Source organism: Thermobia domestica, chromosome 15, assembly GCF_964235325.1.
Source record: "Thermobia domestica chromosome 15, izTheDome1.hap1.1, whole genome shotgun sequence".
NCBI classification, from domain to species: Eukaryota; Metazoa; Arthropoda; class Insecta; order Zygentoma; family Lepismatidae; genus Thermobia; species Thermobia domestica.
Window position 1 is genome coordinate 149,790,683 of NC_137468.1, and position 17,770 is coordinate 149,808,452.

At 35.5% G+C, this 17,770-nt stretch overlaps 1 protein-coding gene across 1 annotated transcript in view; it reads left to right on the plus strand.

Annotated features, from left to right (window-relative positions):
* LOC145671291 (BMP and activin membrane-bound inhibitor homolog) overlaps positions 1-17,770 on the plus strand; it is a 427,013-nt gene that overhangs the window by 104,590 nt on the left and 304,653 nt on the right. The gene's annotated exons all lie outside the window — the stretch shown is intronic.

Genomic DNA, 17,770 nt, shown 5'->3' on the forward strand with positions numbered 1-17,770 from the left:
AATATTAATAAAGCAGGGTGTAAGTTTTAAAATGTCAGAAAAAATTCCGGATCTTAGTACAGGAAACGAAAACAGGGTTTAAAATATTAAAGTCACTGTAATAAAATGTGCAATATAGGCTAGGACTAGGGGGATGCCAAAAAGTCACTTTGCCCGAGTGAAAATTTTGCCTTGGTTCGCCCCTGGTCACCGGGTTACTTGGGTATCCACTTTTGTTCAGGTCCTTGTCTCGTTTCTCAGACACGATGTCCTGAACAGATTCAAATAGGTCATGGGATGGAACACCGGATCACTTGGGATACGATTTTTGTCCAAGCCTGTGCCCCGTTTCTCAGACCCGGTGTCAGAGAGTGGTTGGATGCACAGTTCCCTGGCCACTGGATTGGTCGTCGAGGGCCAATTGAGTGGGCCACCCCGTTCGTTCAACCTAACACCCTTAGACTTTTATCTGTGAGACCATCCCAAAACACTTGTTTATCAAGATAAATCACTGATCTCCGACACCTGGAACAACTAATCAGACACGTTTGTGACTTTGTAACGCAGCAAGTGTTATTGCGTGTACATCAGGACGAGAAAAACGTCTTCCATTATGTGTAGCACATAACGGGGAACATAGAGCATATTTTGTAGGATCCCACATCCAATGCTTACTTCACAAAATTTCATTACTAATTAAAGTTAGGTGACAAATAACAACTTCAGATTCATATTTCTGGTGAAATTCTAGCCTAAAATCATGTCTCGCATGCCGGTCTTTCTATTTGAAATATTTGGCTTGAATTCAAAATGGTGGATGTAAATATGGACGCCATGACGCCAAATGGCATAATTTGGTGCGCCTCCACCTTAATTATTCTGTTTCCAGCCTTAGAAAAAAGTAGATGTAAACAAACCCACCTGATTGCAAGTCGGTCGATGACCAGTGATTGGTTGTTGGTCTCACTGCACTAGTATCCTACCGCAATATAATCCCTACTAAAATAATAATTTCGAATAAAGATACCTGAATTTATCCTGCTTTTGTGGTACGAAACGCAATATATATAATATTTAATAACAGATGTAGCTTTATTTCAACCATACCTGTACTTGGACATATAGTATTTACTGCGCATGCGTATGTGTTGGCGCAAAGACCTCGCTCATTTGAATTGTAAAATGCAGAGCGACCATGAGTGACAATAATCCATCTTCGTCTCGTGTTATAAAACATAAAAGAGGACACCAGGAACAGAGGCAATCTCATTTATATAACGATTTGAGAAAATACATATTTCCAGCATATTGGTAGTCAGTGTCAGTGCATTACTTATTCACCAATCAACCGTAGCTTTATACTTCAGAAATTATGCGACGACAGTAAGCTAGCAGACGATCTTGCTCTTCACGTCTGTCGCTGCTGAAGCACGTGCGAGCCGTGGAGCAATACATTTCGCTTTGTTTACGTCTACTTTGTTCTAAGGCTGGAAAGACTTTACCCACATTCAGTTTCATCTTTCCTCAAGCCGTTTCTAAAATACAAGCGTGGTGCTCTACTTTTACCTCACCCTGTAGTTTAAAAGTTTCAAGGGCGTATCAAGATAAATGGTCCACCCTGTATATGTATATGTGTGGGGAGTCAGAGGACGTGTCGTAAGATTTTTGAATGGAAGGGAGTCGTCAAATTTTGTACGCAGGTAAAACTTCACCAGATGTAATCGCGTGTGGAACTTTCTTTTTGTAAAAGATTTTGACTCAAAGGAGAATTTGGAGGGTCAAACTTCATAGTCGTATATGTACTAGTGGTGGGCACAAAAAACGGTTTTTCGGTTTTCGGTTTTTAGAAAAACCGGTTCGGTTTTTCACCGAAACCGGTTATCGGTTTTCTCCGGTTTTTCGGTTTTTATTTTTAAAAAACCGGTTTTGCCCATCCCTAATATGTACACTCCAGTATAGTGCCTGTGAGTTAGACAACCCACACTACTCTGTTGTGGTGGTGGTTCTTTGGCCCGAGAATCGATAGGAACAATACCGAAGGAATAGCTTGTCGTTATACGTATATTTCATGCATTTCTTCAAAGATTTTGCATACACATTATTCCTTCCGTGCGAAGAACGGGCACTGCTGCTGGTAAATAAAAGTGTCGGGCATTAAATTAAATATTTCATTTCACTCTTCAAGTCAAACTAGAAAATGAAAAGAAATTAAAATAAGTGTTTTGTTATCATTTAAACATGAAGATGAAAGAGAAAATTATTTTTCTTAAAAACTAGTAGAGGATCGCTCACACACATTTGTCTGTATAAAAATACAGGTTATTTATCCGTAATAATAAACGAAGCGTGCTTATCATTAATCTGAAAGCTACAGCAGTTAATCATTTGATAACTAGCTAATAAGACGGTGACGGCAAATTATATCTGCGTAACGCACTGTTTCAAACGTTTTTCTTACTAAAAGTCTCAGCAAACCCGATTAATATCGTTCAAGCTCACGCACATGAATGTATCACATAAAACGGAAAAAGAATAAGAATAGTAATAAAACACACGAAACAAGACCAAAAGATAAGAAAAAAGAGATAGCTTCTTGATTGTCGACGTCGTAGAATCATTCTAAATTTCCGTGACGAATTAAGAACAATTTAAAACAGGAAATGCCACCTGTTTGCTTCCCCTGTCTCTCCACTCGCCTCTGCGCTTTGTCTCTTAGGAAATGCGACAACGTTGAAAATTACACAGCAGTGTGCGGAGATAGAAGGGAGTGAAGTGTTGAAGATAAAGTAAATAAATTAATGAACAAAAACAAGAAAACGCAATGAGAGAAACAAACAAACAAAAGACGATAATCATCGTATTTTTTTTCTTTTAAAGATTACTGAAACAAGAGCGACGAATTTTTACGCTCCAGTGAAATTCGGGGATTTTTTTTTAATATATACAATATTTCTGGTCTTATTCGTAGGGAAGTAACCAATTAAAAATGATTCTTCCTGTTATCGGTTAGCCCGTCCGTCAAACAATGTGGTGTCTCCATTCAATACCGCGGTGGCTCAGTGGTAGAGCGTTCACATCTTGCTGTATGAGGTCTTTGGTTCGATACTAGATAGCGCCAAGTGAGTTTTGTGATGGACAAACACCGTGTGCGTGCGTTTTCTCGGGGCTATTCCGTTTCCTCCCACTTTCTTCATTCCACCATTTCATTCATTCTCATCATCACCGCCTCTCTTAGCCTAGCCGGCATAACCGTGGGACGTCAAACTTAAAGATTTTTTTAAAGAGCAAAATTATGATCCCTAACTACATTATTATTATTATTATTATTATTATTATTATTATTATTATTATTATTATTATTAGTAGTAGTAGTAGTAGTAGTAGTAGTAGTAGTAGTAGTAGTAGAAGTAGTAGTAAAAGTAGTAGTAGTAGTAGTAGTAGTAAAAGTAGTAGTAGTAGTAGTAGTAGTAGTAGTAGTAATAGTAATAGTAGTAGTAGTAGTAATAGTAAAAGTAGTAGTAGTAAAAGTAGTAGTAGTAGTAGTAGTAGTAGTAGTAGTAGTAGTAGTAGTAAAAGTAGTAGTAGTAGTAGTAGTAGTAGTAGTAGTAGTAGTAGTAGTAGTAGTAGTAGTAGTAGTATAGTAGTAGTAGTAGTAGTAGTAGTAGTAGTAGTAGTAGTACCGGAAAATCTAGAAAAAATGTTTGATCTTATACAGGACACATTCATATAATGAATGCCCTGAGAGAGATTATACCCATGCTTTTGAAGTCGTGTGAATATGGGCATCCGCAGCGGGGTGGAAGAAGGGAAAGTTGCACTCCCTGGATATTCGAAAGGTGTTCAGTTCTTCAATTAGAATTAGTAATTAGATTCCTGGACTTTTGGCATCTATCGCCATGTTGACCCATAACATACGAGGGATGACTTCCCTCGGCGACCACACTTCCCGGGGAATTGGAGAGGAGAAAACAAATGGGGAAGGAAGGAAGCGGCCTGAGATCATAATGGTAGGTACCATCCCGGTGTTTGCCTAGTGAGAATGAGGAAAACCGAGAAAAACGTCACTCTGGATGACTGGTCTGATAAAATCTTTTACACTTTTTCGACCGAAAGTCCCCACCGGGAATTGAACCCGGGACCGCTCGCACTTGGTGGTGATTAACGCCAGCGCTGAAGGGGCATAGGGGCACCCGATGTATATATATATATATATATATATATATATATATATATATATATGGCGGATCCTAGGGGGGCTAAGGGGCTATAGCCCCCCCTTGACGCTCAGGTTTACACGGGATAAAATGGACTTCAATACTGCTTTACACTGGATAAAACGGCAAATTATGGTTTAGTCCCTCCCTTGATCATATCCTGGATCCGCCACTGTATATATATCACTTATCTAGATAATTTGTTTCCAAGGAATAACTTGATAGGATTATTTTCTAGTTATAGAATAAAGCAGTAACCTGATATTGTATTTGCACTTTATTCTTTTAAAAAAAAATCTAGTAGTTTTGATAGCAATAAGTGCCTCGATTTCATTTGTTGAAACGCTTAAGGCCCAGCTATTTGTGTACATCATATTTGCTACCTCTCTATTCTTGAACCACCCAACCCATCTCGATCAAATTTTCAACATAGATGAAGTTCGGACTAGGGATAGTTTTTATCATATCACTTTAACGGTGCAATTTAGGGGAGGAGGAGGAAAATACATAAAAATGTTCGAAAATGATCGATATTAGTGTCGAATCCATAATTTTCGGGGTCGCTGAAATTTATAGTGACACTTCTGATCCCGTTTAAATCCAAATTCAGCCCTGCACTTGGGGAAGGGGAAGATATATTTAAAAAAAAATCATCAAAAATGACCAATATTAGTGCCGAATACATAGTTTTCGGGGTCGTTGTGATAAATAGTGACACTTTCGATGAAGTTTAAATACTAATTCAGCCACGCAACATGGGGTGGAGGAGGGGGAGAAATATAAAAATGATCGAAAATGACTGATATCAGAGAGATCTTTATTAACAGTAAAAAGGGACTGACTAACCAAACATATTACTATTTTTTCTAAAGTTAACCCAGCGATGCAGGTAATTGATACTAGTATATTTATATTACTGAAATAAAACAGAAACTGAAATTTAAAAAAAGAAAAAAAAACTTGTACTTTGGCTCAACGTAGTTTAAGCAGGCTAACCGTCTCATTTACCCACCAGTTTCGTTGACAATAGAGTTGATTAGGAAATACTCAGCCAATTATAACGAGGCTCAACGCAGATCCGCAGCTAGGGTTTATGTCACTCGGAGCCCTCCACAAAATTCAGCGCCCTCCAATCTATCTATCTATAGATATATATATAGTTTATTTACTGTATAAAAATATGCGAGTAAATTATTGTTGTTTTGTATTCAGAGATTATATTTTCAAAAGGGAAGATTTCTGTCTTGCAGTCCGAACGTGTTCATTCTTTGAATATACGGTGGGGGGCGCGGTGGCTCAGTGGTAGAGCGTTCACCTCCGGTGCTTGGAGTCCCTGGTTGGATCCCAGGTCGCGCCGTGTGGACTTTGTGGTGGACAAACACCGTGCTCGTTGGTTTTCTCGGGGTTCTCTCGTTTCCTCCTACTTTCTTCATTGCACCATCTTACTCATCTCTCATCACCGTCTCCTTTAGCCTAACCGGCATAACCGTGGGACGTAAAACTTAAAAAGATTTCTTTGAATATACAGGTATATATATATATATATATATATATATATATATATATATATATATATATATATATATATATATATATATATATATATATATATATATATATAGATAGATAGATAGATAGATAGATTGGAGGGCGACGTATTTTGTGGAGAGCTCCGGGTGACATGAACCCTAGCTGCGGATCTGCGTTGAGCCTCGTTATAATTGGCTGAGTATTTTCTAATCAACTCAATATTGTCAACGAAACTGTTGGGTAAATGAGACGGTAAATTGTTGGTTAGCCTGCTTAAACTACGTTGAGCCAAAGTACAAGTTTTTTCTTTCTTTCTTTCTTTTCAATTTCTAACCGTGCCAATCATTAGCCTAAGAGCTTATTACCAAGTGTGTTGCTAGAGAGCTTTCGTTTCGTGTATTGAGGTGTCAGCCTCTCTCCTTTCCGTCAACCAGTAGCCATGTCCTTGTGCCTCCACCTTGATAAACTTCCCTTTATTTCTTACGATTTGTTTGTCTCGACCACAACAAGGACAGAGGGATTGAAGTCTACAATTATTTTGAGTACTTTACGCAAGTAGAGATAATGTTATGTGTGCAAAGAGAACATTCTTCCATGTTGAACAAGTGCAGCAGTCTAATCACACGGTGGGAGTTCCAGTGCAGCGCAGGAAACAACTGTAATTGTAGAGGATTGCCGAGACAATCTAATGAGCATATGGCGCCTGGTCGTTCAAGTACAGAACACACGTAAATGCAATATTCAACAACAACGAGAAATTCCTTCGCTACTTGGGAAAGTAAAAAAAAAGTATTTTTCTCATATATATGGTGACAGCAATATGTCCACGCCCTGTCTTGTTCAACACAAGAATCCATTTCTTTCTTTTTCATTTTGTTGCCTGTGTCCATTACCAGATTACAAATCGAAAACTTATCGAGTTTTGTCACGTAAATTCTTTCACTATCGAAGACAACATGTAATACATTTCATTAAATGCAGAGAACTGAACCCTGACACTTAAATGCATTCTACGTGAACAAGAAAAAAGAAGATAGGTTCTTCGACATACCCTGTTCCTAGCATATGAGTAAAATTTCCAATTTGAAACTTTATGTATATTTTGCTACTACCAGAGTAAGTTTTTTTTCTTTAATGTGCTAATGCGTATCAAATTAACCGGAACGCTAAATTGACATCATATCCAGTACTTCGAATAGACGAAAAAAGAACAAAGCCATCCGAAACAGTTAAGTTTCTTGGTCTTCTGATAGATAATAATTTGTCCTGGTCTCAACATATTGCAAAATTATCTCATAAATTCCCGTAAAGCGAGGTTACTTTGCACCAAATTTAAGGAATTTTAAAGCAAATCGCACGTAACTTAATGAACTAAAACATTGTATTTTAAAAATACAATAGCTAGAATAGCTAGATATACAGGGTGTTTCAAAACAACACCGACAACATTTAGGAGGTGATTCCTGACACAAAGATAAAACAAAAAGTATAGACCAACCTGGTGCACAAATGCTTCCTTTCGGAGGTATAGGCTGCCGAAAACATGAAAAAATGAACTGTAAAGGTCCATAGCTTCAATACTACGGGGCCTACCGTAGTCGAGTCATGACTTTATTTAGGAACAAGTATGTACCCTATCCAAATATCCATGTTTCAGAATCCTGCAGTACTTCCGCAACAATTTTTATAGAGGCAGTTGAGTACTTCAAGTTATATGCCCGTAGTCAAACTCCCTCTATAAACATTGTTGCGTAAGTGCCTTAGGATTGAGAAACATATATTTTTGGATAGAGCACATACTAGTTCCTAAATAAAGTCATGACCCGACTACGATAGGTTCCATAGTATTGGAGCTATGGATCTTTACAGTTCATTTTTTCCTGTTTTTGGTAGCCTATAACTCCGAAAGGAAGCATTTGTGTACCCAGGTTGGTCTATACTTTTCGTCTTATCTTGATATCAGGAATCACCTCCCAAACGTTGTCGGTGTTCTTTTGAAACACCCTGTATAAGGAAAACATAAAGTATAATCATAGTTATTGAAATATAAACTTTGGTGCAAAGTATCCCCATATGTTCAACATACGAACATAATGTTTCTGTTCAATGTTTTCCCTTGAACAGAATGAACATTTTATTCCCTACACAAAACTGCAAGCAGTCTACAAATATTGATATTAGAACGATGGTACCGCTATCAGTACTTAATATGAATTATCGATATTTGTAAAGAAAATTATGTATATTTGGTACCGGCATAAGGACCACATTCTGATAGTTTAGCACCTTACAAAATTGCCAACTCAGAGAACAGAAAAAAATTAACTCGTGAACTGATTTGCCTTGGTTGCTCTTTTTGTCCAAGAACATCATTCCAAACGTAATCAGTGGCATATTTATGAAATTTTGGGCTTTCAATCTGAAGCCCACCCCAGTTGCATGATTTCCTTTTTTAAAAAATCTAATGTTAGTCATTCCTATGCGTATAAGCTTCAATCCCCCCCCCAAAAAAAAGTAATGATTTCTAAAAATCTAAACTCTTCTAAGTGAAGCCCCTCTAAAATTATTTTTCTGAATCCGGCACTGTTCGTAATTTATTTACCAACAAGAAATCCATTCCAGCATCTACCTAAATAGAAAATTTGCCTAAATTGAAAGGCAAGAGGTACCAGCAATAGTAATTTCCTATCTAAGGGGTTACTTTGGAACGGTGCAAAGTAATCCCGATTAGAAGCTAAAACCGCCTACTCCCAGTTTTTTTTTTTTTTTTCTATGACTAAACGTTTCACACTTCAATTTAAACTATTGCTTCAAACTCCCATTATACACAGTAGTATTCTGTGAAACTGACTTAACTTTGACGGAAATTCTTGTGAATGATATCTTTCAAATTTTGTCGGCCTTTACAGTGACTGCTTTCCATACGTCTACAACAACAAACCCTCCAGGTAATTAGAACTGAAGTTAATCGCCAACATTATAGCCAAAATACAGTTATATGTTCTATCTTACGGTGGCAGTTGAAACTTCCTCTTTACAGTTCGTGGTTTTACTGACAGAGGACTGTGCAACTCTTTTCATATTTTGTGCAAAGTTAACCCTGAAGTATACAACGTAACCCCGTCTTACGGTATCCTCTGTAATTTTCCTAATAAGGTCATTTGTTCCCATAGTAAGCAGAAAAGCAGTACTAACAGCTTACCATGCACTGTTCCACAGCAAAATCAGATATGGAATAGCCTTTTAGGGTTCATCCACTAAATTTAAGAATAGCCTTTAAGATATGGAATAGCCTTTTTATACTCCAAAAGAAAGGGGTAAGAATAGTCACCAATACTTCATATTATACTTCTTGCAGAACGCTATTCAAAGACATAAATATTCTTTCACCTCCTTCATTGTATATATACGAAATATTACTTTTGGTCCACAAGAAACAACAACTGTACAAATAGGACTCAGATAAACATTGATATAGTAGACCTACGAGAGGAAGTCACGTCTCGAAGTTCCTCTTCATAATACCACTTTGTTTTCGAAAATAATTGCATACAAAGATGTACAACTCTTTAACTCATTGCCTACTCAAATTAAGTCTCTTTACCAAACATGAAAGTTTCAGAAAGTCAGTACGTACTCTATTGCTAAATCACTGCTTTTACGGTGTGGAGAAATACTTGCAAACTGATCTAGGTTCTGCTAAATCATAGTGTAATTTTTGTGCATATTATATTTTTCTATTTTGAAACAAAAAAACTGTATCTTCTGTGTAAGAAAACAATATTTAATGTTTTTTTTTATCATGTAGGAAATATTGTAAAAGTAGTTATGTTTTAAGTACAATATGAATATATATTTGTATAATCACATCATTGACATGTTCTATACCATATGGCAATCAGCCAGTGTAAATAGTTATTAAACGCAATAAAATTAAATACAATTGAACGCGAACACAGTCCTACAGAAGTACCTGAAATGCCCGTTCTTCACAGCAAGGAACCCAGATTAGAAACCTGAGATACTCCAGATGTTATGCTATAAATAGTGGAAGTATAATAATTTTTTTTGTTACTTAGATATGAATCTAGCCATTTTATTATATTAATGACAATTTGTACTTGTACAGCTTACTTATTAATGAATGATGAGGTAGTTTGTCAAATGCTTTTGTGAGGTCAAAGTAAATAACGTCAGTTTGACCATCAGATCGAAACCAAGTATGTAATAATTGATTTGCTACTTATAAGCCCATGTTTCTTAGTGTCCAACTGATCATACATAGCACAGGCAGTGCTATGCAAATACCTAATTGTACATTATTTTTTCAAAAACTTGAGAAGTAATTTTCATTATAGAAATAAGTCTATAATCATTGATATTAGCACCATTATGTCTTTGTTATGGATGTTATGGATACTATCTTCCAAACTTCAGAATAAATATTTTCATTTAAGCTCCAATTAAACAAGGACACTGCTGAAATTACTTCAGCCACTTCTTTCATAATGAAAACATATTCCATCAATGTAAGATGCAGATTTGATCTTTAACAATAATAATAATAATAATAATAATAATAATAATAATAATAATAATAATAATAATAATAATAATAATAATAATATAAAGAAAATGGCTTCCTTTTAGAATGCACAGCATCATTTACTAAACTTCGTAAAATTTGAACCATAGATAATGAAGTTGTCTCTAAATAATACAGCAAAGTGTTTCTGTATGCAAGGAGTTCTGTCTGCACACCAGTTGCAGCCACAAAGCTTAGTGCTTCTAACTGCCTTTGTCACCACTCTGACCTAAAACAGCCCTACGAGTGAATAGTGTTTATTTTATACAAGCTGAGTCTTCGTCTGACGCAGTTGTAAATATTTGGATGTTGTCCGTATCAAAAGCTTTCGCTTATGCGCTGCGACAAACAAATGTGTGTAACCTATTGTAAATATTAGGGGATCTGTTCCCGAGTAATGTAAATTGTTGTGATTTTTTTGTTATACTTTGTAATGCATGGGAGGAAAGGGGACTAGCATAACTTTACAAGGGTGGCATTTCTGCCCGATTATCCTTCTGAAGTAAATGAGAAAGAAAGAGAGCGCGTAGAAAGCGTGAGCACTTTTAAATTTATATTCGCTTCGCTTCGCACTAGCTTTTACCGTCCAATTTTAGCAAATAAATAGTTTCTTCTGCTGGAAGCAATGACGAAGTGATCATATCTTTGCCCACTCTCATGATCTAAAAATAAAGTAGAACGGATTAGGAAAATTATTTTGAGTTTAACGTGTAAATATTTTGATAAGCTTAGCATCATAGCATTAATGAATCCTACGTCTGTTCTGATTAAGCTTATTTTTGGGTGTCTATTTACTTATGTCCAGAGATGGTGTGGCACTGACCCACCACCTACGTGACCCACTGGATTCACGACCCACCATGACCCACTCGTGAGATAACTCAATTTTTTGCAAAAATTCGGACCCCCACCCCTCCTTAGGATATGTATTACGAAAGTGAAAGCGATATGATACCATCCCAGTTGCACTGAGAAAAAAAATGTAGGTGGCGTACTTAAAAAGTTAGGTTACATGCGTAATTCCTGTAGTTTTTGGATTTAACGTACAGTAGACGTATAACTGAAAACGCATGTTTTATAATACTTTCCGTATATGTTCCATCTATACGTGCTTTCCGTATGAAATAATATAATCAGTCAGGATTTCACATACAAATGGACGTATAGAACATATAACTGAGGAATGTAACATAAGTATGCATGTGATATACGGAAAACTGTTAGATGTCAGACATCCTCCAACGGTATGATGTAACATCTAAGGGCAGTGCGTATGTAGTATATGGATAACCTATGCTCCGTACTGATTTCTGTAGTAAGCAAGAGGATTCCGTATATTTGTATAATATACCGCTGTCCGGAGAACGAATTTTTCTCGGTGTGGATTGGGACCGAGGAATGAATATACACATACTGCATATAATGAAAAGTAACTTTCTTTCTCCTTGGATCTGTTATAATAATAATAATAATAATAATAATAATAATAATAATAATAATAATAATAATAATAATAATAATAATAATAATAATAATAATAATCTAATTTACGATTCTTATCTCTGAGCTCAATATTAATACTTTCGGTAACCCTGCTCTAAATACTACAGAAAAGTGCGACACGTACAGAAGGGAATTAGCCTTATTTGAAATCAGGCGTTTGTGCATCGAGTGCTTATCCATCCTCTGCACGCATTGATGGTACATGTCATGGGGAACAAATAGTTATCTTGCGACAAGGAGGCGCCTACAGACAATACGTGAGAGTACATCTGCCTCTGAGAGGCGCGTGACACCTGTCTGCACTGCACTGTGGATCTCCACATCTCTTGCATCCATCCTGTAAGAGCATCCAGCTGCTCTCATATCGTATAATATACCCACTCCATTGCTATGCATAAAACTATTTTTTTTAAAGTGCAAATTACTAATGTGATTGGATGTAAGATTGTAAAATATTCTTTACAACTTGATTTTTTTTTAAAAAAAAATGTCTTAAAAATATCTTTTCTTACAGAAGTAGTTACAGATAAACAATTATATCATGATTTATTTTCAACTAACCTGGGATTTTTTTTTATTATGCAACCTTGGATGTGGGATATTTCCAACCCAGTATTAAAAGTATGCAATATTTCAAAATCTAAATAAGGTATTCTTTTGTATATAAAATAAAATTAGCTTTAAAAGAATCTGTGGTCTCATTCTAATGTTACGAACATAAGGAAATAATTTTCCTGGAGGGAAGTCTCCTGTAGTCAGTAACAGTGATCTTTCAAAATATCTGAATCACAACAGATTATGGGAGACGGTGGGGTAGTATCTACCCTATGTTCCTAGTTATGGGTTAACCTTACAGTATATTGTATAGTGTTCCCTGCTGATAAGACGGATTTTTATGTAGGAAGAATGCATCTCAGGGGCCTACTTTGTTCATTTTCTTTGTTTGGTTGCTTTGTGGTCTAGCGTCCTGTTCAACACGAAGGCTATGAGAGACGTGGACATACAGCTAAACGTGGAATCCAAACTACATGGTTTCCAGCCGGGAATCGAATCCGGGTCTCCCGTCCCACAGAAGCGTTAGCCACGAGGGAACTCGTGAATATTCGTCGTATTTTTATTCCACACATTTTTTCTCTCTAAACTGGAAATGACATCTACTGTCTGGGGGGTATGGTGGCATAGTGCCTACAGTAGTACTTGGTCCTGGATCTATCCAACGTGTGAGGTAATAGAACAAAGGATTGCCGACAAATACTATTGTATTCGTAGCAGATGTTTCTTTTGAAGTTGTCACGTATTTTCATCATTGTGTCAATTAAGGAAGTAGGAAAGTGTCAATTTAATGTGAGATATGGATGTTGCACAATACTTTAACTGTTGGAAGGCGGAGAAACATGAGAAACATGAAAGAAAAGGATAGAATTTGAAATTGACAAGCTTTTTGTAACACTGTTACAATTTGAACATTGTATCATTAAAAGAAAAGAATATATTGTATGAGAAAGTTTAACTGTTGGAAGCCAGAAAATAGTGTAACAGCAGGACGTGAGAAAGTCATGTAACCTAAGAATGGCATGAGTAGGGAGAGAATTCTTTGATGTGTACTAAAGAAAGAAAGAAACATATACACAGGTGTACTGTAATTTTGGGTGGTCCAGTTTTTTGGAGGAGGAGGGCGAACTATGCTCTGGACATTGCTTGATTGGGGGCCTGTAATTTTTACTGCATGGAAAAGAAAGAAATAGGAGACACCTGCTTGTATGTGTGTGTTCCAGGTTTTTTGGAGGTGGTGGGGGTGTACTGTGCTCTGGACATTGGTTAATTGGGGGCACTGTAACATGCACCCTATGGAGAAATAGCAATGAGTATACTGAAGGAGAGAGAATGTAAGAAATACCTTGAAAATGTTAGATTGCCTCATACTGAGAGACGGGGCATACAAGATTGCATAGGGAAAGTGTAGTGTCCTTTTGAGCAAAGGACCAATTTAAATTAACGTGGGAATAGTTAAAATTACTACAATAGAAAGCGAAACTTTTTTTTTTGTGTGTGGATGAGAAAATGTTATGTTGGTTGGGACACACGTGCATGTCTAAGTCTTTTTAGAAAAGAAAGAAAAAAAAAGATCTTTTAAGTTGTTAGGATATAGAAAGTTATTTGAGAAAATGTATGTGACATTTATTGTTGAGGGATGAGACTCCCTGTAATGTCAACTTGAACGTAACTGTTTTTAGAAAAAAAAAAGATTTTTCTGAGTTGTTAGACAGAAAAATGTTCCATTTAGCATGCCATGATAGAATAAAAAAAGAAAGAAAAGAAAAAAGCCCTTTTTTTCTGTAAAAGATTCTTGTTAACTTTAAAGAATAGCTATTGTACTTGTTTTTGTGAAAAAAAAAACGAAAGGGCGAAAACAGACAGGTTGTGAGTAAGATTGCTATTATGCCAGTGGTTTAACAGAGTGAGAAAAAAAAGAAAAAAAAGTATTGTTGAAGTTAGGGATACTATCATGAATGGATTTTTGTAGTTTCGAAAAGGAGTGTGAGAAACTTACGTGGAAAATAAGATAATATTTGCAATAGAAATTTAGATATTTCGGGGTTATGGATTTGTTTGAAGTTTTAATTTAGTTGAATTTTTTATGTTATATAGTTGAAAAGATGCAGATGAGAAGAGACATGATTGATTTGATATTATATTATAGTTGAAAAAAAAATAGAATAAAATATGGGAAAATATATATGCTGTGAGCTGAGGATTGGAACATAGATGTTTGATACATTAAAGATAAATATTTTATTAGTGTTGTGATAATTGGATTAAAATTGATAGGAAGATACATGAAAATTCGAAGGAACACAATATGAATTGAATGGATTTTGACTTGACATGATGTTAGTTTTGCTTTGGTTTCAACAGCGACGCTACATGAGACATGAAGTTAGTGAATAATTCGTGTATAATACTGATGCTTACAAACTTATATTTTTTGTAGTTGGAATATTGAAATTGAAATTTTTAAGATTATGTTGCATGGTTATTTGGATTAGGCTAAGGGAGACGATGAGATAGTGGGAGGAAATGGGAGAATTGCGAGAAATTGCAAGATGATAGTATTTAGATGGTTTTTTATATTGATGTAGTAGCTAGGGCCCACACATTTGATATGTGTGTGTGTGTGTGTGTGTGTGTGTGTGTGTGTGTGTGTGTGTGTGTGTGTGTGTGTGTGTGTGTGTGTGTGTGTGTGTGTGTGTGTAGGTTAGGCTAAGGGAGACGATGAGTAAAATGGTTGAATGAGATAGTTGAAGGAAATTTAAGAATTGTAAGAAATTGCAAGATGATAGTATTTAAATGCTTTTTTATATTGACGTAGTAGCTAGGACGCGCACCTTTGATGCGTGTACGGCTAGGGTGAAGGAGAGGATAATAATGAGAGATGAATGAAATGCTGGAAAACGGGTTAACCCCGAGAAAACCCACGAACACGGTCTTTGTTTACCATAAAGTTGAATTGATTGGGTTGGGGATTGAACCTTTGCTACGTTACATGGGATAATGTATAACGTGAATTATAGATATATTAAAATATGTATGTGGTGTAAAGTGTGACTGAAGCTGAGACTTGAAGCACGAAAACTGAACGCCTTAGTATTGAAGAATTATGTTAACGTATGGTGCGATACTTACAGAGAGAGAGAGACGGAAAAGAGCTGTTCCAGTGCTGAATAAGATAATAAAACTGAAAAAAAAAGGCAAACCTTTGGTTTTGTTTTCGTTTTGCAGAACCTACAAAAGTGTATTGTATTTTTTTTTTTTGGCTATTGTGAATTATGTAGACGCTACAAGCTGTATTTAAGGGATAGAGTTTCTTTTATGTGTGAATTTATTGTTTGTAGAGAGATAGTTGCGTAAATTTTGTGTTGTATTGAAGGGAAGTTGTAGGGGGTAGTCTTTTAAAAGAATTTTGCTTTAAGACATACAGTAATTGGACGAAAGTGTTTGCAGGGGACGCTAAGATTTAAAAAAAAAAAAAAGAAAAGAAAAGAAAGCGTAAAATGTTTGGCGTTAGTTTGAATCTTTTATTTGTGAAAAAAAATATAAATATGTTGTTTTGGAGAACACGCTTATTTGTATTTTAGAGCTTACTCGGTGTTAGTTCGTCTGTGTTTAATATTTGAGGAAAGGAGTTTTTAGTTGACCGGAAATATCTATATTTGGAAGGTAAGTTGAATTTTGTTTTTTATATTTATTCTATAAAGTAATAACGAAAGAACTTAACTTTTATAGATAATTGAAGTGAGAATATAATATTATTTTTTTAATGTAAATTGTAAGATGAGCTTATTTTTATTTATTGACTTTTAAGACAAATAAAATGAGAAATATTGAAAAGCTGATGGTGGAATTAATTTTAAATTTATATAACAGCATAGAACTTAATTCTAAACCACCCAAGTAATTTTTTTTTTTTATTAAACTTTTAATATATATATATATATATATATATATATATATATATATATATATATATATATAGAATGATATTATGTGTTTGTGAAGGAGGTGCAGAATTTATACTAAATTATTTTTTTGTTATTTTTGTTTTAGATTTTTTCCTGGTTCAATTGTGAAGAGATTTTTTGAAGGAATTTCTACATTTGAGGTAAGAAATAAATTATTTTATTTATTTTTAAACTTAAGAGAGGAAAACTGTGGAGCTTATTATGTTTAATTGACTTTTTGGAAAAGATTAGTTTTAGTTGGGAACATTTTGAGTATAGTATGTGTAGCCTAGTTTTATTGAGAGGAAAGCAGGAAACGATGGAAAGATAAAAGCTTATGAATGCCAAAGAAAATGCAATATTTCAGTTTATCGTGCCACGATTATGCCCTTTAGGCTAAAACTGATGTGTTATTAAGGCAAGTGAATGATGCTGGAAGAATTGGTGGAATGAGAAAGTAGGAGCAAAAGAAAGTACCCCGACTAAACTCACGAGCACGATGTTGTCCACTAAAAAGTTACATGTCTAGGGATTAAATGAAAGACCTTACGCATCAGAGATACCGTTGAAACATATGTAGAGGAAACGATGGAAAGATAAAAACTTATGAATGCCATAGAAAATGAAATTTTTAAGTTTAACGTCCCACGGTTATACCAGTTAGGCTAAGACTGACGCGTAATTAAGGCAAATAAATAATAACTCAACAATTGTTGGAATGAGATAGTGGGAGGAAACGGGAATAATTGCTAGAAAACCCACGTTTACGGTGGTTTTGCATAGTGTATACGAAACAAGAAAATGTAATAAGGCAGTACTTACATGTCTTTTTACAGTGACGTAGTAGCTAGCGCGCACATTTTTGCTGTGTATTTCTGTTAGGCTAAAGGAGACGGTGATGATGAGAAATGAGTGAAATGGTTGAATGAAGAAAATGGGAGGAAGCGGGAGAACCCCGACAAAACCTATACATATGGTGTTTGCGCAGCATAAATTTGACTTGTTGCGGATTGGGATTGTATGAGAGATTTGAAGCACCGGAGGCGCGCGGTACCGCAAACTGGCTTTAACAAATATTGGAATTTATTATTAGAAAGAGGATATGAAATATAAACTTTTAGTTAATTCATGAATTGGAAAAACAAAAGCAATGTTATGTAAGATAATGTGCAATTGAAATTAGTTGAGTGAATGTGATGAATTGAACTGAATTGTTTTACGTTTAAGGCAGCGCTAGCTTAATTGGAAAAGTGTAGTTTGCCATATATTTTTTGCGTGTAGATAGAAGGTTACGTAATAGTTCCATGGATTTAAACAGACTGTTATTAAGTACCAGTTTGGCGATGACAGTTTTTAATATTGGAAACACTCACCAACATTTATGACATGAAAATTGGTAATGTAGGTGCAAGTGTGCCATAATTATTTTGCAAAAGAGATAATTGAATTATTAGTAATTT